Below are 27462 nucleotides of genomic sequence, written 5' to 3' on the forward strand. Positions count from 1 at the left end.
GTCCTCCTCTTGTAGCCCTGCTGACTGCCTCTCTCACGGCCTGCCCTACAAGTCTGACCAGTCCCTTTTGTGAATCCTACTGTATTGTGCACAAATTTTGTCCAATTGGTGTCATCCAGTAGGGACCTTAAGTGAGGCACCCAAGCTCCTGTGTTGGTTTCTTCCATCAGCCCTTAACTTCCTTGGGAGCCAGGACTGTCTCATTGCCCCCAAGGATCCCTAATGTCTAGTGAGATGCCTGATAAAGCTGGTACTTAATGAGCACATGGGTCAAATGGAAAAACCTGATCAAAAAAAGGCCCTCATTTTTCAGACATGCCTACTTGAGCACATAGGGTAAAATGACATGTCTTCTTGGATTTGCTGTCAAATACTTCAACAAAGGACAAATAAAAGAACAAAGGTCTGAATAAAGGAAATATGGAAAAGTTTGTGAATTCCTTAATCTGGGTGATGGGCTGATTGTACTATACTTACTGATGTATACTTAAGTTAGTTTATAATTTTACTGTCATTAGCTGAATAGCAAGTATTAATATGTATCAATTGAAAACCTTAGAACTGAACAAACTTACCCCACACAAAATCCTTAATATCCTAGTAGTTTGTCTTTCAGAAATCTTTTCCCACAAAGACAAGAAAAAAGGGAAAGGCAGATCCGTGCAGTATTTCCACGTTGTCAAAAGACCAAACGCCGATACAAAAGAAGAGATTGTAAAAAAGATAAAGAGGCTGAAATCAATGTCCGGAAAACCTAGCTAACAATCCTAAATGGCCCAACTTAACTAACCTCAGCACTGCTGCATCAAGAATGGGGCAAATAGCACCTAGTGGATTTTTTTTTATAAATAAATAATAATCCAGTTCCTACCACAGGCAATTATGAGAAGACTGAGTATAATTTCTAACACCAAATAGGGTACAAATTATAATTTCTACTTGATTCAAACTGCTTCTTATATAAAATTTGAATCTTTCTATTCTTAAGACAGATTTGTGGCCTATGACCTAGTGATAAAATTTTCAACTCGCTTGTATTCAAAAAGTTCACCATAGTGAGAGTTTATTACATCAAGTATTCCTTTTTGGGAAACCCATGTGCCTTGTCACTCTCTTTCATAAGATTTCCTGTGGAAAATTCAATCGTTCATTCAGGAAAAGGCTGAGCAACATATCTCATGGAAAACCTTCATAAACTGCAACACAAGAAAACGAAAATGACAGTGAGCAGCCCGTGAAGCCGGCAGACACACAGTGCACGGCTGTGTTCCCGCCTCGACTTTCTGTAACCAGCAGGGAAAATGTGCATTTCAAGAAATAGACATAAACACTTTTCAGGACCTGAGCACACAATTTCCCTTTCAGGGTTTAGTGGGCTTCCATTTAATTCTATGAGAAATGTTTAAAACAACAGAACAACAGCTGAGATAGGGTTTAAAGTAACTTTTATGTCTTAGTGAAAATAAAGCCAACTGATAGTTATCATTTTTACTTTATTTGATCTCACTCTCTTACTTTACCTCCCCAACCTCCTCCACAAAATGATGGTGAACATCCCCTCCTGGGTCAGAAGGCTAAGTAGAAAGTACCAATCAAATGGAGGTGTGCTTTGTTGTTTTATTTTTCAAAACAAACAAGTTTCATTCATGTGATTTAATAATTAACATCAGAAACAAAGTCTACTCAATAAATGGTAGCCAAAATATGTCATCATAGCTGCTCATCAGGTTTGGCCCCACGTTACACACTTTTACATGGACATGTGCCATGTGCTGTCATGGGAAACGGTGAGTGGGGACAGGGCCTCTGCTCTCACAGGGCACACAGCCTGGTGGGGGAAGTGGTGTTCAATCATTGCCTTTTTTTTTTAAATGTACTTACAACTTATGGGAAATGCTATTTAAAAAGAACAAAATGAGTCAATGAAAGTGAAAAATACAAGGACAGTATTTAGGCTGACGGAAGACAGGAAACCTCTTTGAAGAGCTGACACTCTACTGAGACCCAAAGGACAACTCCGGTGCTGCAGGTGAAGGGCAGGGACACATTGATAAAGGGCTGATATCCAGAATATACCAAAATCTCTTTAAACTCAACAAGAAGGATGAACAACCTGATTAAAAAATGAGCAAAATGCCTCAACACAGACCTCATCAAAGAAGAAATCTAGATGCCAAAGAAGTCTATGGAAAGATGCTCCACAGCATCTGTCATCAAGGGGATGCAGACTGAAACAGCGAGGTACCACCGCACACCTGTCAGAACTGCCAAAACGCAGAACACTGACAGCACCGAATGCTGGTGAGGATGTGGAGCGTCAGGAATTCTCCTGCATTGCTGGTGGGAATGTAAAAGGGCCCAGATACTTTGGAAGACGGTCTGGCAATTTTTTACAAAACTAAACGTACTCCTAACATATGATCCGGCTACTGTGCTCCTTGGTGTTTACTCGACGAAATGGAAACTTATGTCCACACACAAAACTGCATACAGATGTTAATAGCAGCTTTATTCATAATCACCAGAACTCAGAAGCAACTAAGCTGTTCTTCAGTAGGTGAATGGATAAACTGTGGTCCAGCCAGAAAATGGACTATTATTTGGTGCTAAAATGAAATGAGTTATCAAGGCATGGAAAGACATGGAGGAACCTTAAATGCTTATTACTAAGTGAAAGAAGCCAATCTGGGAAGGTTCCGCAACTGTCTGATTCCAACTGTATGGTGTTCTGGGAAAGGGAAAACCACAGAGACTAAAAGATCAGTGGCTGTCAGAGGCTAGAGGGGAAGGAGCAATGAATGAAGTGCAGCACGGAGCATTTTAAGGTCACTAAGACAGACTACTCTGTATGATGCTGTGACGGTGGATACATGTCATTGCACATCTGTCCAAACCCACAGAGTGCACACCACCAAGTGTAAATCCTAGTGTCGTCTGGGCTCTGGGTGATGATGACGTGTCAGTGCAGGTTCACCCATTGTCGCAAATGCACGCTCTGGTGCAGGCGTCAATAGTGAGGAGGCTGTGGGGACAAACTGCAGTTCATACACCCAATCCAGCCCCAGCCACCGCTGTTAATAACGCTCTGTGGGTGTGTGGAATTTCCGGCTGCTCTGGCGTCTGAACAGCAGAGCTGAGCAGCTGCAACAGAGATCAGGAGGTTTGCAGACCCTGAAATACTTACTCCCAAGCCCTTGACAGAAAAAGTCTGCTAAGCCCTGTTCTAAACGAATCAGAATTCACCCTGATGAGACAGGACAGCAGGGCCCAAACCAGGCATGGTTAATGGGACTGAAGCAATGTTTTAGTTCCAACACCTTTGCTGAAGTCCTGCAGATCCAGCGACAGACTGTAGCCAGGAAGCGTCTGAAGAAGGAGTCGGTAGCAGGCCTTCCCGCCAGGCTCCGGGATGCCGGGGGCCGCGCGCTGCACGGGGGCCACCCGCTTGAAGAAGGCGGACTTGCGGTGAAAGCCGATCAAATCATAGAGCTCGGAGAGGATGCTGCACTGCTGAATTCTCTCCTAGGAATGCTGAAGCACAGGGAGAAAAGCATCTGAACGAAACATGTAATTGAAAAAAGACCCGTAAAAAATTTTCCCTTAAAGCAGAGACCCAACGACACAGGAAGGAAGAGGAAGGCTGACTTCATGCACTGATGGGACCGGATGCAGAAATGCAGGGATGCAGCGCTGTGCAGACGCTCCAGACCCCCTCTGGGCCCCACCTTTCCGAGTTCCGCCTCTCCTTTTACTAGAAAGGTCCGTATTCCCTGAAACAGAGGAATCTGCTACCTAAACATGGGACACAGAGATGGGAAAGAGGAAAAGGAAGGGAAAGTAAAGGAACAACAGTTCATCTAGACCCTAGGGTTTGGGCGGGACTTTCACCAAACACACAACTTCTCAAAGCACAGAGCACACAGTGAGAGGCTAACAGAGTGTCTGCGACTTCTGCTCCTTAAACACCAGCTACCTGCCAGCACACGCTGTGCCCGTTACTGAATCATTACAATCGTTTCAGAAACTATTACTACCCCGGCTCACAGGCAAGCAAATCTGAAACTCGGGGAGGAATTATTATCATCCTGGACAAATTCCCACCTCCCAGAAGTGTCAGAGCCTCCGGCAGACCCTGGACTAAAATGCTCCTCATCACCACGGGCCCTGAGCCTCAGGCTGAGGCCACGTCAGGTCTGCACTGGCCCAGAGCACGAGTCTGTGGGACAGGGAGTGGTCCCACTTGAAGTGCCAGGCCAAGGCCCTCAGGAACTTATGTAATGAAACCAAATCCCCAAACTCATTTCCAACACACTGCCCTGTCCGGGAGGACTGCTCGGCACATCTGGCTTATCACCTGTGCACAGGCTGTGCAAGGGGCCCAGACATTGACGTGACGTCCCAATGGAAGTGGCTCGGAGACCGCTTCATCACAGGACAGACTCTCCCGGCTTCCAACGTTAACTCTCCATTCCATTTCCAACTGGAAAGTAAGTTTAGACTTGTTTTCCTCTCCAGAAACAAAGAGAGTGGTAACATCAGCGGGAAACTCAAGACTGCGGAAGAGTCTCCTGGCCATCTGGAAGGATAGGCCGGGGAGGGAACAGAGACAGGGATCAGAAAGACCCGTATTCCAGTCCAAAGTCTGCACATCACTCGCTTTGACAGTTTCCTTATTAATACAGGTGATAAAATCTAATTATGATTGTTGGGGAAAACTAAATGAAATAACGTATGTCACTAGCATAGGTGTAAAATCCTCCATGAATGTTCCAGTAATGGACGTGACCATGGTTAGATACTGTCTGCCAAGTCTTGTGTGCTAAGTTCACATCAGCCAGCCAGAGATGTGCCAGAGAATGCCTCAACAGCCAGCAGCCTTCTCCAACTTGGAAACTCACAGTGTCCGAAGAACAGGCAGTGGTGGATGCTTTGGGACACTCTGGAGGTAGCACTCCAGTGATGACTTTAAAAAGCTGGGGAGAATTTAGGGGACCATACAGTTCAAATACAGAAAACTCATTCCATGTCTACAAATATTCATCTCGAGCCATGATGAATCAGAGAGGAAATACATATTCAAACGTACATCATTTTCCCACGTAAGTGCATCAAAACAACTTGGAAAGAATGTAACTTTCTTCTCTAGATCACACAGTGGGTATTACAAGGTTTGTACTGAAAGCCCTACGTGTTAATCATCTGCAAACATAACTGGGTCCATTATCAGTCATCATCAATCGAAGGGAAGGATGGAAAAGAACAAAGCCAAGCTAATACGCTCCGGTATTTTGTTGGGTTACGATGTCACAGAGCAGACGGACAGGTCATCAAGGAACCACTCTGTCGTGATCACGGAGCCGGGGAGCGGGATGGGCGGCAAGATGTATGGCGCAGCCATAGCTGTGCCCGCGCTTCTAGGCAGGTACCCAGTCACTTCGACAAGGTGTCAAAGGTGTATGCCCACGTCCTCATCACCTGTCATGCATTAAAGAGAAATGGAAACCTATAAACGGCCAATAACCTCGGTGGGTACACCGTCCAAAGAGCAAAGTCACAGTTTGACAACTGGCCATCCCGGTTCCCTGGGATTCATTCTTGGAGAACCTTAAAAACCACTCCTTTGTCCTCAAGAAGTGCTGCCTACTTGTCCTATCTTTGGCTCAGGGATACAGCATGTTCACGTGGACTTTAATATCTGCACAGATTTGACTGTCTTTCTCCAGGTTCACTTGTCCATTCTGAAGAGGCCTGAGTTAAGTCCAAATTCCATAAGATCAATTCCCTCCAGTGACAACTCAACGAGTCTGCAATTACAAACCAACTGAACAGGACTGTCCTCAGCTAAAAATGTCACCCACCCTTCACTGTTTTCTTAATCTCCTCTCCTGGCTAATTGCAACAGGCTAACACCACCCTCCACCAAGTTCCCCAACTATGTCAAATAGAAAGTAAGGTCCATAAAAGAGGAGACAACTCCATAGTCACCTCTGAATTCCTAGCATATATTAATGTCAATAAATAGAACTATGATTATGGCTTCTTTCCTTTAAAACATTTCCAGTTATTTAAATGAGACCATGGAAGGGAGGTGTTTGGGGCCAGTATCTTGATCCAGAAGACTCTGGAGACCTTTTTCGGAATGGCTGCCCACTGATTCATTCAAAACACAACTTCTCTTTCTGGGAGGAGCTGTGATTTTCTGCCAGGAGTTTGTTGTCACTCTCATGCCAGAACAGATTTAAACTAAATACTTACATTGGATATGTTATTTTTCCCCGCTTCCAAAAAAATTGACTTTCCTTACTTCCTTGCCTTGAGGAATGCTTTTTTACTTTTCTTTCTAATTCACCCTTTTATAAAGCAGGATTCAGGATGTGCTTGGCCTTACATAAGAACAGCCATCCAACTCCCAGTGTGAGAGGCCTGGGGCTCACCTCCTGCCCTCCTGTCAAGGCAACTGAAACTCAGTTCAGGAGCCAACTGGCCCCCCAGGGCTTCTAAGGCTCACGTATCTCCCAGAATCCTTGCTTTCTGGTTTGACTTGGCTTCTGAGGATTTCCCCTCACTTTCTTGACAATTAGCTGTGCAGCTTGAAAGATGAGGAAGGAAGGTCTTATTTCTTAATCAGCATTTTAAGGAACTTATGTAATGAAGGTTTTCAAGAGTTTCTAGAACCCTCCATTGCCGAGACAGAAAACACACTAGATATTTTCTAAATCTAGCTATCATGTGCATTTTTTCTTTGCTTTTGTTTTCTTAACTGCTAACAGACATTTTTAATTAAAAAATAAAATAAGGCCCCAAATAGGATAGAACATTGAAGAGGAAACAAAATTAAAGGGCAAAGACAGAAAAATGATAAGTACTCTACAATGTTAATAGAAAACATACACTATGGATCAGATCAGCAATTCTCAGTAACAGCTAATTGAAACCTGACCATGAGGTAAAATGTCTCTCCTGTCAGGAGACGGCCAACAGAAAACAGAATTAAATCAACAAACTAAAATTCTAAGTCTGGCGAGGTAGAGAAGTCTACCAGCTAAATGTGTTTTCTTCTGGTAAAGAGGGAGACACATAAGAACTTTTCTGTGGAGCCTGAGCCCAGGTGAGGATGGTGAAGCGAGCTCTGTAAGTACCCAATTAGCAAAGTGAGTGATGAATAAAGAGACGTGAGCTTTGATGACAGAGATGATACTACTATTCACTTGTCCTGTAAGTATGTCTTCACGTTCAATGATCAATACCTCGGCGTCCTCAGGGATTGAGATTATAGGAAAATGCACAGACCGGGCCTAGACCTCCTCTATGATTGTGGCACTGCACTTAGATGTTTCAAGGGCACCTCCAACTCCACCTGCAAAGAGCTGACTTCATGGTGCTCCTCCCATAGCCGTCCTGCCCAGGGCCCCTTGTCGAGGGGCAAGGTCTCTCTGCCTCTCCCAGCTGAGTCCCATCACTCATAGATGTGACTGGACCCCTCCTTCAGGGCCCAATTTCCTCAGTCAACGAGTCCCACCACCCACACCTCACCTACCAGATTCTCACTGGCACTCCCTCAGCACTAACTCTGTGCTGGGGACCACGCTGCACATCGTGCACACGTTATCTCACTGGATCTCCACAGAAGTCCGAGGAAGTCGGTATATCACTGCTTCAATTAATAAGATAAATTGTTTCACTTCTTTGAGTGTGTCATCCAAAGTGACACGGCTACTGAGCCACAAACCTGGGACTGAAAATCACTTGAAAATTGAACACTGCTACACCTCACAGCCACCCTACTCTGACTTATCACATCACCTCCTGCCGAGCCTTCTAAATGTTTCTAAGCATTCTACAAGACAAAAGTGATCTACGAGAGCACCCCTCTCCCCTACTTAAAATCTGACAATGACGTTCCACTTCCCTTACGAGAAAGCTCCACCAGGCCTGAGCACAGCCCAATGGCCCGGCATCCGTGTTCCCTGCACGGCCGTGCCGCCTCACCCACCATGCAGCGCTACATGTGCAGTGTCCAGGACAGGGATGCTGACTCCGTACAACCAGGGGCTCGTCTCACTCAAACAATGATCACCCTCTTCAGTGGTCACCCTCTTCATTGCTGACTCTCAGAAAAATATTTTCTCAGGATGAATCAATATCTTTTTCCTTACAACTTCCTGTCATTGATAATGAGCTCCACCCAAAAGAGAGAAGACTTAATTCTCAGTCTCCTTATCTGTAAAGTGTGAATAACAAAGAAATATGAGAGGTTTTAAGCAAAATAATATTCATGTGAAGCTAAAGGACAATTCCCAACATACAGTAAGCACTCAATATGTGCTTACTTAATATTAATAAGAATATAATGCATTCCAGCAACCTTAAATCAATGCTTTATGGCTTTGTCCAAAAGACTACCGACAAACTATTTAACGAACCCCTTTGAGCAGATCCGCCCAAGCGTACTGGGATAGGTAAGCCTTGACTCCAGTTACAGCTGCAGCCAACCAGCACTACGGGGCGGGGGCAGTTTGCTCAAACTCGTACATGTTACTTGAGGATTTAATTGTCACTAATGAATAAAGACAGGTGTTCTTTAGTCAAAGCTCCTGAAACATAAATCTTCAAAGATTGATGCAAATTAGTTTCAAGTACAACACTCTCACTAGAAATTATTTGAAAATTATAGTCTTAGCTCCTCCACACATCGAAAGGGCATTTTCTTAATGTATCTGACTATATACACTGAGAGGATTGTTTAAAAGAAATTAAGATGAAGCCATAATGAATAAGCTTTCAGTATAATCTGCACAAAGCCCCACCCAAGGGTCTCACTTCTCACTTCCACATAGGTGTTCAGGTAGCTTAACCTGGGTCTTGGTTTCTTATGACACGGGGGTGGGAAGAATTGTGGATAGATTTATGTAGCAAATATAAATCTAGGGTATTTGCTGTGTAGGAATCCTAGAAATAAATAAATTGATATATAGTCCCACCCTTAGGAAGCTCAGCCTTTCCAATTACAACAGCATTAAAAATAAAATGAGAGATACATTTAACAAAATTTTACAAGATTTGCACATTGAACATTTTGAAGTATCACCAAAAAAAAATTAAAAGATCTACATATATGGAAGGCATCCCATGTTCATGGAATGGTAGACAATATTGTTAAAAATGTTAAGCCTCCCCAAAGTGATCTACAAATTTAATGGAATCCCTATCAAAATTCCAGCTGACTTCTTTGCAAAAATTGTAAAACTGATGCCAAAATTCATATGGAGGTGCAAGGGACCCAGGTCAGCCAAAACAACCTTGAAAAAGAAGAGCAAAGTTGGAGGACTCACTCAAAGGTTACTACAAATCTATAGTACTCAAGTCATTATGGTACTGGCATAAGTTTGGATGCATAAATCTATGAGACACAATAAAAAATCCAGGGGGGAAAGTTACATTTAGAGTCATTTTTCCAGAAATGTGCCAACAACACTCCATTGAAAGAATAGTCTATTCAACAAATGGTGCAGAGACACCTGGGTATCTGAAGGCAAAAGAATGAATCTGGAATCTGGACCCCCGTATTTTATTTAACAAATAAAATATTAATTCAAAATGGATCACAGACGGAAATGTAAAAACTAAATGTATAAACTTTCTAAAAGAAGACATAGTTTAAATCTTTGTGGTCCTAGGATAGGCTATGGCTTCCTAGATACAATACCAAGAGCACAAGTGAAAAAAAAGAAAGATAAAATGGACTTCATCAAAATTAAAACCATTTGTTACAAAGGACATCATCAAGAAAGTGAAATGAAAGGGGAAGGGGGTAGCTCAAGTGATAGAGTGCGTCCTTAGCAAGAAAAATAAAATGAATAAATCTAATTACCTCCCCTAGAAAGAAATTGTTTTAATGTTTAAAAAAGTAAAGTGAAACGACAATCTGCAGAATAGGAGAAAAATTTTGCAAAGCATATATCTAATAAGAGACTAGTATCCAGGATATAAGACAAATGCTTACAACTGACCAATACAAAGAAAATCGACCCAATTTTTAAATATGCCAAGTATTTAAATAGATACACAATTGGCCAATAAGCATATGAAAAGATGCTCAGCATCACTAGCGAAATCAACATCAAAATGAGATCTGATTTTACACTCACTAGGATGGTTATAATCAAAACATGGACAATAACAAGTGTCGGTCAGGAGGCAGAGAAATGGGAACCCTCAATACGCAGCCGTTGGAAAGGGGCAATGGTGCAGCTTCTTTGGAGAAGCCTGGGGTTTCCTCAAAAGGTTAGAATTATATGGCTCAGCAATTCCACTCCTACATATAGAGTCATCCCTCAGTATCCTCGAGATTTCGTTTCAGGAAACCCCCACCCTGGATACCATAATCCAAGGATGTTCGAGTCCCTTTACAATCAGCCATCTGGATCCATGAAGTGGAAACTACAGATAAGGCGGGCCAACTGTACAGCCAACAGAATGAAACATATTCTCACAAAACTTGAACATCAATATTCATGGCAGTATCATTCAGAGTAGCCAAAGGTTACAAACAATTTCCATCCATCAATGAACGGATAAACAAAATTACCAAGAATAGTCTCACAAACTTTTGGTCATTGAATCTTTGACAAAGGAGGTGAGAACATACAATGGAGTAAAGACAGCCTCTTCAGAAAATGGTGTAGGGAAAACTGGACAGCTGCATGTAAATCAATGAAGTTAGACTACTCCCTCACAGCATACACAAAAATAAATTCAAAATGGCTTAAAGACTTAAACATGTAGACAAGACACTATAAACCTCTTAGAAGAAAACATAGGCAAAACATCTGACATACATCTCAGCAATGTTCTCCTAGAGCAGTCTACTCAAGCAATAGAAATACAAGCAAAATAATACAAGTGGGATGTAATTAAACTTACAAGCTTTTTCACAGCAAAGGAAACAGTAAGCAAAACAAAAAGACAATCTATGGAATGGGAGAAAACAGTTGCAATAAATGAAACTGACAAGGGCTTAATTCCCAGAATATGTAAACAGCTTTTACACTTAATAAGAAAGAAAAACAAACAATTCAATTCAAAAATGGGCAGAAGTCCTAAAGAAACATTTCTCCAATGAAGACATACAAATGGCCAATAGGCACATGAAAAAAATGCTCAATATCATTATCAGAGAAATGCAAATCAAAACTGCAATCAAGTCTCACTTCTCACCAGTCCGAATAGCCATCATTCAGAAGTTCACAGATAAATGCTGGAGAGGCTGCAGAGAATTAGGAAGCCTCCTACACTGTGGTGGGAATGCAGTTTGGTGGAGCCATTGTGGAAAACTGTATAGAGGTTCCTCAAAAGACAAAAAATTGACCTCCCATATGACCCAGCAATCCCACTCCTGGACATATATCCAGAAGGAACCCTAACTCAAAAAGACACTTTCACCCCAATGTTCACAGCAGCACTATTTACAATAGCAAGACATGGAAACAACCTAAATGTCCACTGAAAGATGACTGGATAAAGAGACTGTAGTATATTTCTCCAATAGACTACTATTCAGCCATAAAATAATAACAAAATAATGCCATTTGCAGCAACATGAATGGACCTGGAGAATGTCATTCTAAGTGAAGTAAGCCAGAAAGAGAAAGAAAAATACCATATGAGATCGCTCACATGTGGAATCTTAAAAAAAAAATATCAAAAAACAAAGACACAAAAAGATAAACTTATCTACAGAACAGAAACAGACACAGAGACATAGAAACCAAACTATGGTTACCAGAGGGGAGAGGGTGTGGGAAGGAATATATTGGGAGTTCAAGATTTGCAGATATTGAGTATGTATAGAATAAACCGCAAGTTTATACTGTATAGCACAGGAGAATATATTTAATATCTTATAGTAACTTATGTTTAAAAAGAATATGAAAATGAATACAGGTATGTTCCTATTTAACTGAATTGTTGTGCTGTACACAAGAAATTGACACAACATTATAAACTGACTAGACTTCAATGAAAATATTTTTAAATAGACCAAAAATGAAAAAAAAAGAAAAAGGATATTATGAAACCAAAAGAATAAAGTACTGACTTAGGCTACAGTATGGATGAACCTTGAAACTTTATGCTAAAATAAGCCAGACACAAAAGGACAAATAGTTCCCTTTAAGGTGAACTTTATCTAAGCGTTTACTGTACTACTTCTGTAAATTTTCTTGAGGTTTGAAGTCTATCAATATCAAAATAAAATGTATTATTCGTTAAAATCATAAAACGCTTCCTCACAGGAGGGCTTTAATTATTAAATGCAGAAATGCATGTAAAGCTCCTGGAAAAACACTTTGCACGTCCACACACAGACACTGCTGTCACTGCCGCTCAGAGGGTGGTGCCAGCGCTGATGAGGGCTTCCTCCACTCGCTGCCCTGCAGACAGGAGTGAGGGCCTGGGCTCTGACAGGCAGGGTGAGCGTGACCCTGGGTCAGACACAACCATGCCCCAGACTCTGCGTTACCCAACTTTCTTATACAAACTGCAACATGTAATGTAAACACGCTACAGGGATGTATCTTACAACACAGGGAATACAGCCAATGTTTACAGTAACTATAAATGGAACATCTATTGTACACCTGAAACATATCATTTTAAATCAGCTATATCTTTGTAAAAAATTAAAAAATAATTTAAAAATGTTATCACTTTAATATTCAATTCGGTTTTTAAGTAACTACTAAACAGCTTAGAATGTATAAAAGCATTTAAGTGTGCTGTTTGTTTACATATTTATTTACTTTCAGCCTCCTGCTAAAAGAGAAATTAAACAATTTTTTTAAACACACCTTAACAACCATAACAACAAAAAGGCAAAATTGAGAGTGAAGAGAAATTGGAGATTCAATACTTAAATGAAACCAGGGGGAGGTAAAGTCTTAAAAATGGATTCCCTGGAGTCAGGGCAAGTGTTAAAGGCCGACTAGAAATTCAGCTGTAAGATTCTTGGCAGCTAGAGCAAAAAGAAAAGATCATGGGGGGGTGGTAGAGCGTGTGCTTAGCGTGCACGGGTCCCGGGTTCAAGCCCCAGGGTCTCCGCTAACAGATAAATACACCTAATTACCTACCCCCCCAAAAGAGTCCCAAAGAAAAGAAAAAGAGAAATTTCTTTCCAAAAAATCCTGATATTAAATTTGGATTAAATACTTAAAAAAAAAAAGGAAATTTAGAAAAGATGAGTGACACTGTGAAGGAAAAGCCCAGCTGGGCTAACGAGCTAAGTCACAAATCTAAGTGTGATAAGTGTCGGTTTACTGATCTAAGTATTGCTGGGCTAACTCGTAAATCTGAAGTTTAGTGTCAGTTTACTGGGCTAATAAGCTAACTCGTAAATCCAAGGTCAACAATTGTCAGTAACGTGATCTGTTCCAAATTCATAAGCTTCAGTGTACTGATTCCTTGCTTTTTGTTGTTTGAGCCTTATTGGCTAATAGCCCCTTACTTGTAATTAACCCTATAGAACCTCATGTGCAGGTCTTGGAGGTGCTCAGAGCTTCGGAACAGGAGCCCCTCTGAGCCCGCCAGCGTAATAAATCTCAGTGCTTGTTTCTTGGCTGGCCTGTTCTTTCCGTAACAACACAAGCGATAATGCCCTTGAGATAAATCTGTGATGGCTGCTGGCAGGTCCCCATGTCTCACGTGGCAAAATCTGAAACAACCTTCTCACCACTCAGAGTCATCCTCAGCCCACACCACCCCTCCCCCTGTTAAATGCAGGAGCACAGGCAGGGCCCGGCCTTTGCTCTCTCTGTGTCATCACAGTGAGACAGGATGGAAGGGGCAGAGCACAGCCATTCAAGGAAGGCCACAGCAATTAACATCAAAATGGTGAAGGATTCAACCCCCAGTAGGCCTTGAGGCTCAGGATGAAGAGATTTAACTTCTAGCAGAGCTTGAGCTTCATTATACACCCATTGTAATAGTAACATGGTGAATAACATGCCCCAAGGTACCATGGCAGTCCCAAGGCTAGCCACAAAAGGTCAAAGGGTGGGAAATGGCCAACTCCCTGGGAATCCCAGCCCCTTGCCCTTAGGCTGGTCCTTCTACATATTAGCAAATGAAACCACCCAGCCCAAGAAAACGGGCAACACAGCGCCACCTCGCGGTCACCCCTCTCTCTCCCTCTTCGGAGAAAGCCCACACTCTGTGGAGTGTGTACCTACTTTTAATCTGAGCACCCAAACCCCACACCTCGTGGCCTTTCTCTTGCCTTTCAATGTGTCTCTGTGAATAAATCTACCTTTTCTCAACACTGGCTTGCTCTTGAATACTTTACTACATGAAGCCAAGGAACAAAATCTGGTGGGACACATCCCAGGGGCTCAACCAAAGCCTGGGACACAGCCCTTCTCATGCCTCACGTTTTTTTCCTTGTATCAACAGGACTGGTTTGTGAAGGGAGTTCTGAGGCCCCAGCTAAGGGACAGAAGCCGCCCCCAGGGCTCGAATTGGCGGGCAGCCTCTTCCCCAGCAGGGGCCTTGGGGTCTGCCCGGTTCTCTGTGTTTCTCTGTTGTGCTGACTCCCCAGCCACAGAGCGTTCTCCCTAGGCCTGTCCCCACAAAACCCTTCTCTCCAAAATACAAGCAAATCATGTCACAATCCTCTTGTTCAACCAGGAAATGCTTAACCCACTTTTTCCCTCCACAGTAAAGTACCTAACTGTCCTCCCTCCCATCCCAACAATTCTTTCTTTATGAGAACTCTGCACTCCCCACACACCATCCTGAACGCAGGTGCCTTGCTGGCTGGGACCGAGATGTTTCAGTCTCACACAGCCTGCATCCTTTCACTTTCCCCTTGTTACCATAAAAAAGCCTTTCCTGAGTCACCCACAAATCTGATTCTGAACTTCATAAAGTGCTGAGGTTGCAGTCACTGTGTGCATACCTCCCAGGTTTTGACTAAGTTTCCTTCACGAGATCTTCATTAAGGAGCTGCATCAAGAAGTTGAAAGAGGATATTCTTACATCTGAGCGGAGGAGCCTGCAAGAAATTTAAATGGCTTTCAAGAGAGAGTTATCCAGGGACAGAGAGGTCGCAGGTCCTAGTCAACAGTGTCATGAGGCAAAATGTTCTTCAAAGACTCAGAGTGGCTTCTGAACGTGGAGTCGGCAGGGAGGAGGTGACAAGCAGTGAGTGGGGTGAGTGACACAGGGTACGCTCCCCCAGCTGGGGAAGAATTGGATTTTGTTCAAGTTTTCCAAACAATTTCTTAATACCTTTTTCTCCTATTGTCACATACCATTTCCTATGAATAAAGAATATCAATGTCAGTCATTTGGGCCGCTTGGGAGAGGCAACATGATGCCATTCACAGGGCTGGCACATGACAGCCACACCAGTCTAGGTTGAAAGACCAGTGGGGGTATTTCCATGGTGATCACGGGCATGCAGCAAACTCCCCAGCTTCAATGACCTCATCTCAAAGGTGGGGCAATAAAACTACCAAGAAAAGTGCGTGATGATTATGGAAGACATCTGTTTACTAGGTAAGTGCCCGTGACAGCTGCAGCTTAATGGGGAATGAGTATGATTAACAAGGCCCTGTCTACCTGGCCACACGCTCCCTGCCTTCCTGCCTTGGTGCAGCAGCAGAGTTTGTTTAGCTGAGATGAACGCCCCCAGAGCAGCCCAGAAGGGTAAGCTCGCAGCTCTGCATTGTGAGGCGTGTTCCTTTCCTTCTCAGTGCTGATCACAGTTTGCTGTCATCTGTTTTTATGTTTATCCCTTTTTCAACTTCCTCTCCTCCGGATTTTTTGCTCAAGCAGCGCAGGGCCAGGTGTATCTTGCGGCCTGCCCGATATTCTGGGCTGGGAAACAGCCGACCACACATCTGGCTCTGGTGCTGAATGGAGAGGGCAGAAGGCCCTGGGGCCCATGCTGAACCGAGGCCCATGCACCCAAAATTATGGTCTAACTTTGGGCAAATTACACAGTCTCCTTTACCCTGAGATTCCTCATCTGTCCATGAAAATAACTGCCCATGGCACACAGAGTTACCAAGATTAAAGGAAATCACCAAATTCACAACATATTCAAGGGGCTACCAGTGCATCCTCAACAGACAAATGCTGCCTTTACAGCTCTGACACACGCCAAGCGTGGCGGCCACACACAGTGAACACTGCTAAGTGCTTCATGTGTGCTACAATACACTTTAGAACTTACAACAATCCCAGGAAGAAACGAATATTATCATGCCCATTTCACAGATTCACCAACAGGTTAAGAGAGGTTACATTCTAGCCCAAGGCCGTATGGTGAGGAAATGGCGATTTAAACCGGAATCTGGGCCCAGGCTTAGGCTCCATCTCTCTCCCATCCACCTGACCACTTGCCTATGAATTCCACCTGTCCAATACACAAGTTTGCAGCTGGCCAGCTCTTAAATGCAATGTGTGCCACCATTTGTCAATGTTGGTTAATTACCATAAACTGTTCTCAGAAACCACTACAGAAAAGAAAGGTGGACTTAAGGAATTCTGCATTGCGTTCTCCTGTAATGTGCAGAAACCCTTCACTACACCACCAAATACAAATGTATGCTTCCTCCATGTTTATGTTTGCACACGGCTTATTAAAGTAGAAGGTACCTGCAGTAATTCCATCTCGGTTGCTTTCCAAGGTTGCAGATTCTCCATAATCAGTCCGTGAATGAAAATACTACAATGTGAATGAAAATACTGCAACCATGTCAGTAAACAAAGAATGCTGAAACCAAGTCATCAGCGGCTGCTGCCACCCCCCAGCGAGTGCATGCCTGCAGCCCAGCCTCTCAGCCACTCACAGTGGTGCCCTCTGAGTGGACTCAGAGTAAGAAAGGACAGGACACTGGCCCTAGATACCTAGGTACCTGCCAAAGGGATGAATTCAATGACACAAATGTTTGCTTCCTCCCATATATAGAAAAGCACTAAATACTTGATCTTGAGATATCTGGTTTTCTTTAGATAACAAGCAATATTTTATTGTTCCAACTACCTGGTCTTTCTTGTAAAACTTCTATATATCCTAGCTCCTCCCCTACCTCTTGGGAGCAGTCCCTCAGAGTGATATGAGAGGTTGCCAACCCGGCTCGAGTCCTCCAGCCAAATAAAACATAACTCTTAACATTTAGGCTGAACGTTTATTTCAATGAAGTCCCAGAATAGACAGAACTCATCAATTCTGTAATGGGACACACTGGATCAGGAAACAAAAGCGTGTTTTAGTCTGGAAAAACTACGGTTTCCTCTTTCTTCCTGTCATTATACAATCCCACCAGAACTCATTAATTTGCTGTCTGCTCATCTGGCAACCAAACTCAGAGAAGAGTCAACTCAGCAGAGTGCTCTACTCGGGAGAACACCCCGCAGCAGCACTGCAGGCTACCTGTCCTCCCGCACACTCTGCTGACCCTTGGTGTCCTCCGTGACGACCAGGACAACAGAGCTGTTCCCAACAGCTGCGACGTCCCACACGTTAAATAAATCATTTTATTTTATACGATATTTTACGTATATACCCATCTCTGGAAACAGCTTTGTTAGAAGCCCAAATCTTCAGCATCAATCTGCAAAGGCAAATCCGGTCCGCAAGGGAAAACAAGACTTAAGAGGAAGCAAAGGCGTCCAAAATACTCTCCACAACCTAAGGCCTCCAAAGTCCCCTGCAGGACCTTCAACCAAACTGCCTGCAGGCCTGCAGCTGCAGGCGGCAACATGTCTGCTTTTAAAGCAACCCCTTCCTGCCCTCGGGCACTACAATGTCCCTCTACGCCCCCCCATCTAAGTTTAAGAGCAGCCGCTGCAGAACCTCACAGGGCAGCACTGACAGGACTGGACAAAGAGGATCAGAGCTAAACTAAGCCTTCTGATGACACGAGCTTGTCACTCTGTCACTTTACAGATGAAGATATATATAGAGAGAGGTGGGGTGATCTTGCTCAAAGTCACACAGCTAATAAGTGGCAAAGTCTATAACTCTGCTCCTCCCTCCGGCGTGACGCCCCAGCTGGGATGCCCACAGGGTTCTCTCCTGCCTGCCGGACCAGTCCTTTACTGTCACTCATAAAACACCACAGGGTCTGACCCTAGCCTACCTTTTCAGCATCTTTTCCCTGCAGTCTCGCAGGAACAAGGCGGTTCAGGCCATTGTATGACTTCTGGCTCCCAGAAGCCTCCGTGCTCAGGCTGGTCTTGCCTGTGCATCCAGCACCCTGCTCAGAGGCTCTTCCTCCCCTGCATGAACACGTTCCCACTCTCCGCATGACACCCCCTCAGGGAAGCCCTCTTCTCGCCCTCAGCTCAGCAGGTGTCCCAGGCCACATCCCGAGCTGCCCCTTTAGGACTGCGGGTGCCCAGATTTGCTAGTCAGAGCAGCAGCCTCAGAGCCAGGGTTTATGCCCGGGTCACCCTGCAAACCTACTGCCCGCCTCACAGCCCCCAGCCAGCAGGTCACCTGAAAGTCACAGCAAGTGCCCCACCCAATCCCGAAGTCTCTTCATTTGCCAGCACCGCTGATGAATGGTCTCCAAACTTTGGTCAGTTTTGCACAAAACAGCAGCTTACACTGTGAAGCAGGGGGTTTTCTCTTCTGCTCCCCATCCTTACTGGAAACGTCTAGGGAAATGAAAAGGCCTTTTCTCAACCCTTTTCTGATGACACCCTCCCACCCACAATACTCACATGCTCAAGAGCTTTGGGTAAACCTGATTTTGTTTCCCTTACGCTAAGGGGCTCAAAACACTGCGGGATTCTTTCTCTTTTGAGGGTACTTTTACTCAGTTTATCGGCCTTAATCTGTTTTTGTCTCTCTCTTCAATATCCCTAGAAGTTGCCGCTTCTTATTCCCTTCAGCAGCCTCCCTCCCAACATCTAGTCTAGGAAATCAGCTGTGATGAGGGGCCCGGGGGCAGTCACAGAAGATGCAACTAAGGCACAGAGAGGTGACATAATTTGCCCGAGAAGATCAGCTTCAAGCCCCAACACAGTGTGTCACGTCCCTCTGTTTATCTCTTATGCTAAGCAAGCGAACTTTTTGTAGATTATGGTTATAAACAGATGAGGTATGAAAATACATACAAGGACACACATCAACTGTAAGATGTTCATTAATTCCACTATTTTGTTTCTATTTATTTTATTTCTATTAAAAAAAATTAAGAACCTCTGAGTCAATATAGCAAAATGTTACTGGGCTTTAAATACAGAATATAGAGGTTTTAAGTGTGTCATTACTCATCCTTATTTGTATGTTCACAAGACAAACTGATTTGAAAGTCTCTCTCCCCTCCCCCTACTCACTACTGGCTCTCACCTGAGCTCCCAAACCACACATTTAACAGCCTTTCACTTTACCCACAGCTGAACTCATTAGTTATCCCCCAGAACTCCCTCTACAGCTTTCCCTCCTCAGAGCACAGCAGGACCATCATTTACCTCATTAATCCACCCAGAAACCTGTTCCTTACTCCATCCTACCTTCACAGACATCATTCATCCTTTCCTTTTTACCATCTAAACATGCCTTCAATCTGTTCGCTTTTACCCGCTGACCGTCCCATCGCTCAAGTGGAAGCCACCAACACTGCCCACCTGGACACACAAGTCTCCCAAGTGGCCCCAAAGCCACTCTCCCCTACTTGAGACAAATGGGATTGTGTCACTCCCACGCTTTTAGGACTGTTTTCAAACCCACTGTTCTTAGAAGAAACTCCAAGTTCTTCACCTGATGAATGTCTTTGCCATCAAATTGTCAGCTCAGGGAGGGGAGGACACGCCCTCTCCCCTAGGACCTGCCCTCTGCCAGAGCATCAGCTTGGGAGGACCTGCTGAGCTACACCAGCCTGTATTCTAACCCTGGTCTTGAGTTCTTAGCAAACTGCTTCAACTATCCATACAAACCCAAGGTAGATTAGAAAGATTTTAGATGTTGAGCTAGACTATTGGTTTGGGGATTTTGCACTAGCAACCTGCAAGTACATGTTCTAATGATTCTGTCTTCTTAAAACCACACCCAGATTTAAATACTATTTGTGGAATGTCTTCGGAGTAAAAGGGACTGTACTTTTACAGACTTTATGTTTTATACCATGAACAACCCGGACAGGGTCACAAATGGAACCGCCTCACAAGTGACAGAAGACTGGTGACAGGCATATAGCAACAGGTCACAAAGATGGTAAGAGCAAAGTTGTTTCTCCAACCCCCCAAAAAATTTTTGAAAGAACCGAAAACTCTGAATTTTGAAAGTAAAATTCTATCATATAAAGAAATAAAATAATCCTCTTCATCAGTGTTTCAAGATCTGACTCCAGAATTTTTAGCATGCCATATTGAATCATAGCACAGAAAAATCAGATGGACTAGTGGTGAGTAAGTTCCAGGAAAACTGCAGTAATTCCTCCAATTGTAAAAGGACATAAACTCACCTGTCGAAGATGAATGTAAACCGCATTCTGGAGAAATTCGGAAGCTCCCAGGCTCCGCTTCTGGATGGCAAGGACACGGACAGCTTTGAAGCATGCTTCTAACTCAGTCACCAGCATTCTTACACTGCAGGGGGAAACGGAGGCCCTCAGTCAAGAGCAGAGGTGTTCCTGTCGTGTCTCGCAGGCCGTGCCTCGGAGACTCAGTGCCCTGCAGCAGCCCGGCCCCAGGCGAGGACCCGCAGCATGGCCCACCCAAGCAGGAGGTGCACTGGGCTTGAGAAAGCCCATCCCCGATGGGGGCAAGAGGGGCTGGTGGGTTTGAGTGAACATATAAATGCCCATAGAAATATGCCTGCATTCATTCAAGTGATACAAGCAACAGTAGCAGGCTATTTAACAAAGTTTCAACTGTCAGTGGAAATTTACCATTCCTTTCCGCTTGTCCCCTGCACTCTGAGACAGGCTTAGGCTCTCTCACACCGGCAGCTCTGATGCAATAGTTGTGAAGTCGTTTTACTTTGCTGCAAGTGTCCTCGCTCCCTGTGTGGCTGTGACTGTCATCTCTTAAAACAGTCAGATGTCTTCCTGGATCTCTCCCTGCGTTCCTTGCTCCTGCTCCTCAGATCCTAAGATAAAGGGCAAGTGAAGACACATGACCAGAAAAGGCACCGTGGACTTGAACGAAGTCCTCAGGGATCCCCTAGGTGAGTGCTGCCCACCCCTTACCTTCGATTCTCAAGGTTCTGCCCAGGGTGACATCCAGACAGGAGAGCATCCTGGGCCAATTAAAAGTTGTGTGACTTGGGCCCTGGGACATGTGCAGGAGCTGGTTCCAGAGCCGTGCCCCTCCCCACCTCTGCTCCCCTCTCTCCCAAGGACCCACTGCCAAGCCCCCAGGTTCCCTGATATTCTGTCCTTCTCTTCTAATCTAATCCAAGCCCTTTTCCTCTTCCTTTATTCCCTAATTATCACCAGCTGAAGTGGTTTTTCAGTCACAGTATCTGAAAAAATTTCCGGCAGCTGAAAAAGAGGTTTCCAGAGGTCAATGCCCATATGCTGGTTCCTGAAGAGAGCCCCTGGTTATGGGGTCCCTCACCAACACCCACGGGGCATCAGACATGTTGCAGAGTTGACCACCCCCAACAAGAGTTTGCTGTGACCCCAATGCCCGCACAGCATCCCTGCTCTCATAAATGTATTTGGCCCACTTATCCGTTACTAAGAAGCAAAAGTAAAAAAATTGCTCATGTTTCTTACTAAAATTATTTATGAGGTGGAAAAAGAAATTGTAATAGAAAAGAATAAATTTGACTGCATGTTAGATCTGTTCCTTTGGCTTTAAACCTTTGCTGTTTTCTAGGCTCAGACTTGGTAGCTCTGTACCTTTTGTAAAAGAAAGTTGCCTTTAGCCTGAAATATCCAGGAGAGCCTGTTCTCCGGGCTCTGATCTTTCACGATGTTAACTCTTCTGCACTTATGTAGAGATGGCAAGTTGCAAAATAGAGAATCAACTTTGTTTTTTTTTGGAGGTTTTAGAGGGGCACCATGATTTGACCCACGTGGACAGCTGCAAGAACAAAGAATTCCAAGGAGAAACAATTCGTACCGCAAGAAGTTTGCAACAACCAACCACATCCCCGCCCCTTTTTAGTATAAAAGCGGACTGATTTCTGACTTGGGGGAGACGGTTCTCTAGCATGTCATTCTGCCATCTTCTGGGTCTGCCAGCTTTTCAAATAAAGTCACTATTCCTTGCTCCAACACCTCAATCTCCCGATTTATTGGCCTGTCATGCAGCAAGCAGTACGAGTTTCGACTTGGTAACAAGATGATTGCATTGGAGGTAGTATGTCTCCACTCTTTCCTCGGTTCCAATATGTAACATGCACATCATTTATGATCTAGTGCAAATAATTCATCAAAGACTACCACAAAAAGAAACTACACTCACCTAGCTATCAACACTGAAGTCACAACCTATCAACTTTATATGCTGTTTAACAACACAACTAAAAAACCTAACATAGGGAATTGATTCCACAGAAATAAAATTATTTCTACTCCTTCAAAACCTTTTTCCTTTTCTATTTTATTATGTTTTGCATATTGAAAAGAAAATAAAAGACAAATCATTTTATTTCACGTATTTTGTTATAGCTACATAATTTAAATACTACAAAGAGATTTAAATTGCAATAAAAAATTGTTCATATATTGTACAAAGATATATACACAATCAATGTGGATAAGGAAAGGAATGGACATTTACTAAAAATCCACTGCACATCCAGTCTTTTACAAGCATATCCTGGAATATAAGCTCTATGATCCAGGGGTCCCCCACCTGCATTCTCACTGCTGAGTCCCTTAGTAATCTTCTACCAAGGCACCAGCATAGAACCACGCGATCAGTATTTTAGGTATAAATGAGGGAATTAGCTCATTCAATTCTAAAACAAAAACCCTAAAGTGAATACTGAACTTATTTACAGATAAATAAAATTGGACACAAACAAGTACAGTTTCTTCCCCAAGTTCACAAAGTTAATAACTGGTAAAGGCAAGATTTGAACTCATCTGTCTGATTCTAAAAACTAAGGTGGAAATCGCTTATGACTGGGGAGGGACCAGCAGCACAGCCTATCACCTTATCTTTGTTCAGATCTAGCCTTAGACAGCCTGAGACAGCACCCCATTCCTATGGAACTTGAGGGCAAATGATAACAATAAGGATTTTATATCCAGTAGTTTCTTAGGTATCATTTATATAAACTGTCATCAGGACAGCAGAAAAACTCTGGGAAATATGAGTGGGTCCAGGGCTTTTTGCTGATTAGAAACTCAGTCTATCAGGACAGAGTGACCTTCCCATGAGAGGCCACATGGACCTAAACTAAAGGCAGCTGAGCAATGAAAACTAGCAAGACCCTGGAACTCAAGCAAGAAGGATCCCTGCCATCTCCCGCCCTGTTGCCTCTTCATCCACATGGACATGAAGACAGAAGACCTAGGTTCTTGTCCAAGTTACACTATCATGAATTCTCACCCATAAAATGTTACGACTCTATGCTGTCCTAAGTCCTTTCCAACTCAAATATGTTGAAACCAATATCTCAGCAGAATGTCTAAGTCTCCACATCCTCTCTTCTATAAGGAGAATAGTTCTATGACCAAAAGCAGAAATCCAATTAAAATCACCATGCACTAAGCAAGGTGAAAATCTGCGTAAGAGACTTTGCTCTCACGCTCAGTGAATGAAAACTCAGAAAAATTGGTCCTTCTCCCTCAGCAAGTGAGAGGTAGGCTGATTGTGTGTGTGGCTGTGTGTGCGTGTGTGTGTAAATCAAATACAATGACGTCTGGGATCTGTACAGATTTTTTTTAAGTTACTGTCATTTCATGAGGATGAGACAACCTTTAAAGTAATTTGAATCTAGTGTTCTGAGAGAGTCTCAGGATCTTTTGGTGGAGGAGGGGAAAGGAAAGGAGGAAAGAAGTAAATGAAGCAAAGGAGTAATAATACTGCTAGGGAAAGGCAAGACATTAATTTTGTTCCTACTTGCATCACAAACAAATTACGGACTGGATTTGCCCCGATGTCCTGTCGAGCACTGAGTTGCAGATGAAGAGGTGACAGCCCATTTCTCACTGAGCTTGTGACTGTACGTGGCATCTTATAGAAACAAATCATTTATCCTGATCAAACACTCTAGCAGCAGGCCGTAATTCTCCTATTTTGAGAGACAAGAAAATAGGAGTTCAAAGAGAGTAGATAACTTGACAAAAGTCAGAGGACCAGTAAACAAGAGAGGATGAATTCAAACTCAGATCTGAATGCAGAGTCTGATCTTCCCACTCCCAGGACTGGAAAATCCTTAACACACAAACTCCACAGCTCCCCTGCAGTGTTCCTGGCACCAAGCATTTCCCATGGTGATGGACTCCAGTTCTCACAGACACAGCGCTCTGTGCAGCCAATGACCTTGATCAGATCTTGATCATCTACCTGCCACGCCCACCAGGCTTCACCATAAAGGCAGGAAAGCTGGCTTTCAAGTGTATACAAAGCCACCCCTGGTCTAACGTGGGCTCTTCTGGGGCTTCTCCAGCCTAAATGCAGCCATGAAAGTGCTCACAGTTTGTACATGAGCCACACTACCTCTCTCCATCTGTCTCCCCACATATACTTCTTAGCTATGACCACTTTGATAATGTTGGAAACAAATTTTTAAAAACACAAAGGAAAGGATCCTCGAACAATTACTTAATACTTACAATTTTAAATGATTTGTTACAAAGTGAGTATTTACAAACCGAATCTGCCTTCCTAGGTGTCAGTTTAAACAGTTAAAAATTATAATAGCAAAAAATTCTCACTTACAAAATTAACAAAAACATCAACAATAATCTGGAATAAACTCACAATTAATGCCCATGTTGTACATGGAGAAAACTACAGGACTGTACTGAGGGGTAAATAAGAGGTGTGAATGTAGAGACATCAACATATTGCATGGAGGAAAACAGTTTTGTAAATATGGAAGTTCTCCTAAAAATAATTCAAAACTTAATAAAAATCCCATGAATACTCTTATCTGATTTTTTTTTTAACTTGAACAATATATTTTAGAATTCTTCAGGAATAATAAAGTCATAATAATAGCCAAGAAAGTTTGGGATGGAAGAAAAGAACAAAAAAAAATCGCACTGTCAGATAATAATTAATTTTTACAATATGTAAGATATAGCGCTGGAGTAAGGAAGTAAGATTGACAGAAATAAAGCATGAGCTCAAAAAGAGAGTCTAGTGTACATAAGTATTTTATACATGTGGGATTTCAAATCAAAGAGCAAAGTATGAATTCAATAATTGTCCTAGGACAATCAGAGAATCACCTGGAAAGAACAAATTCTATTCCTGTCATAATGACCACAAAAAAAATTACAGATAGTGATGTAAATATTAAAATACTAATAACAGCAAATACAACTCTTTGCTCATATTAATTCAACTTCTCCTCACTATAACAAGTACTATTATCATCTCCATCTTAGACATTAAATAAACCTACATAGGAAATTTATACCATTATAAGAAAGTATTTCTAAGAATAATAACAAAGATAAAACACAAAAGGAAGACATTTACTATCTTAAGATTATTTTGAGCCACAACAAAAATAAACCTACTGAACAAAATGAAACGAAAGAAATGACAAGGAAAAACTCTGTGATAAATGTTGATGAAGACAAGGGATTAATGTTCATAACATACAAAGAGCTGTCACAAAGCAAAAAGAAGCTTCCTCACTTAAATTTGTGCAAAGGACAAAATGGATCATTCACTTTTCAAAAGTCAGATGGCTAATCAGTGAAAAATGCTCAATACCTCACTGGTCATCAAATGCAAACTAAAACAATGAAAAAGCACTTTTGCTCATCTTATTGGTAAATATTTTTAAAAGATATTGTAGCTAGTGTCAATCTGTGGGAGGAAAAACTGTGAGCGACCTTTTTGGAGGATGATATGTCAATGGATATGTAAACTCTGAAAAACGTGTGTACACACTGATTCAACCCCACTTCTAGGAATCGTTTCGTTTAGAAAAAAAATCACTTCAAATAGATGTACTGTTTACACTGGTGGGAAGAAAAGCTGAAGTGAAATCATATCCAGCGATGGAGAATTGGTTACATAAGTAATTCTACATTTCTCATTCCACACTGGAGAAGGAATTTCCAGTCACTTGAAAGTAGCCTGTGATGAAAGTAAATGTCACATCCAGGGACTAAATTTCCAGAAGACTTAACTAAAGGCATGCTCATACAAGATCACAGGAATGTCTGTTAAAGAAAGATGCCAGTCAAACATCCTTTCTGACAGTGGAAAATGGAGAAAAGTTAAGTGTCCACCATCAAGACAATGATGCGGTAAATCATGGTGAGCTGTGGGCACTGAGGGGCCGGCGTTTCCCCGTGGCCCAGGGCCTTGTCTACAGCACTCTCCCACCAAAGGTGTCCTTGCACAAGAGACCATACCTGCACATCAGGAGACCCCTCCACTCTATCTGAAATGACCGGGTGAGTCTGGAGTGGGAGGACATCTATGATATACCCCTGAGTGAATAAAGCGAGCTGCAGAAAACATATAGTATGGCCTTATTTTTCAAAAAAGAATATATACACACATATACATAGACTTCTCATATGTATGTATGTAGGTATGTATGGGTATATATATATGTCATAGGCATAAAGGTCATGAAATATATACACCACATTGGCAACAGCTTTTACACTCAGGAAATAAGTGGAAGGGAGGTAGGGCTCTTTCGGTACCATCACAGTTCTCTTTTCAGTATTTCAGTTAAGTACACTTGGAATTTAAAAGTTTATTTAAGCCCGAAGTGAAATGGACGATGCCTCCACAAGACATAATGCTATACTGGTCATTAAAAATCATGCCAGGGGAGATAGAATATTGTAGAAAAACATGTAATAAGCCGAATGGAAAATGGAGGTCTCCACACAGTAAACAGGCATAGAGTGCTCACTGGTTTTTATGACAGAGCTGATACACACTGATGAAAAGAACAGAAAGTAGATGTTAAAGTGTTAATTATTATTTCTGAGTAGTGGGACCTGGATAGCATTTTATGTCCCTTTGTTCAGACTTATTGTATTAAATATACATTATTTTTCATCTGAAAAAAGCATTTTTAGATGTGTAGTACCACACATTGGAGAATAATACACGAGTACTTACAGAAACAAATAACTAGGAGACACTGCAGCAGCGCCACACAATGTAGAACTGGCGATCCTGATTAACACCGCGCAGTTACATAAGGACCCACAAAGTGAGAGCACCTGCTGTAACAGGGTGCGGCCCCCTTCTATTTGTCACTTGTGTCTTCAGGGCTGAGGCAGTTCTGAGCATGGCCAGTGTCAGTGTTGGTGTCTGGATCGATGCCACTGGATGTGAGGG

At 42.9% G+C, this 27462-nt stretch overlaps 1 long non-coding RNA gene across 3 annotated transcripts; it reads right to left on the reverse strand.

Moving 5' to 3' along the window:
• Positions 1-3141: 3141 nt before the first annotated feature.
• LOC135320852 (uncharacterized) lies at positions 3142-27462 on the reverse strand. 3 transcript variants are annotated; one of them, XR_010380200.1, is made up of 5 exons: positions 27241-27462; positions 21858-22041; positions 20901-21100; positions 20475-20598; positions 3142-3531 (listed from the first exon to the last, which is right to left on the reverse strand). It is a non-coding gene; the product is annotated as an uncharacterized LOC135320852 (long non-coding RNA). The 3 variants fall into 3 exon arrangements; XR_010380201.1 differs by lacking the exon at positions 27241-27462 and having other exon boundaries at positions 21858-22431; XR_010380202.1 differs by lacking the exons at positions 3142-3531; positions 27241-27462 and adding an exon at positions 18585-18663 and having other exon boundaries at positions 21858-22431.

The sequence above is a fragment of the Camelus dromedarius genome, unplaced genomic scaffold, assembly GCF_036321535.1.
Source record: "Camelus dromedarius isolate mCamDro1 unplaced genomic scaffold, mCamDro1.pat HAP1_SCAFFOLD_18, whole genome shotgun sequence".
NCBI lineage: Eukaryota > Metazoa > Chordata > Mammalia > Artiodactyla > Camelidae > Camelus > Camelus dromedarius.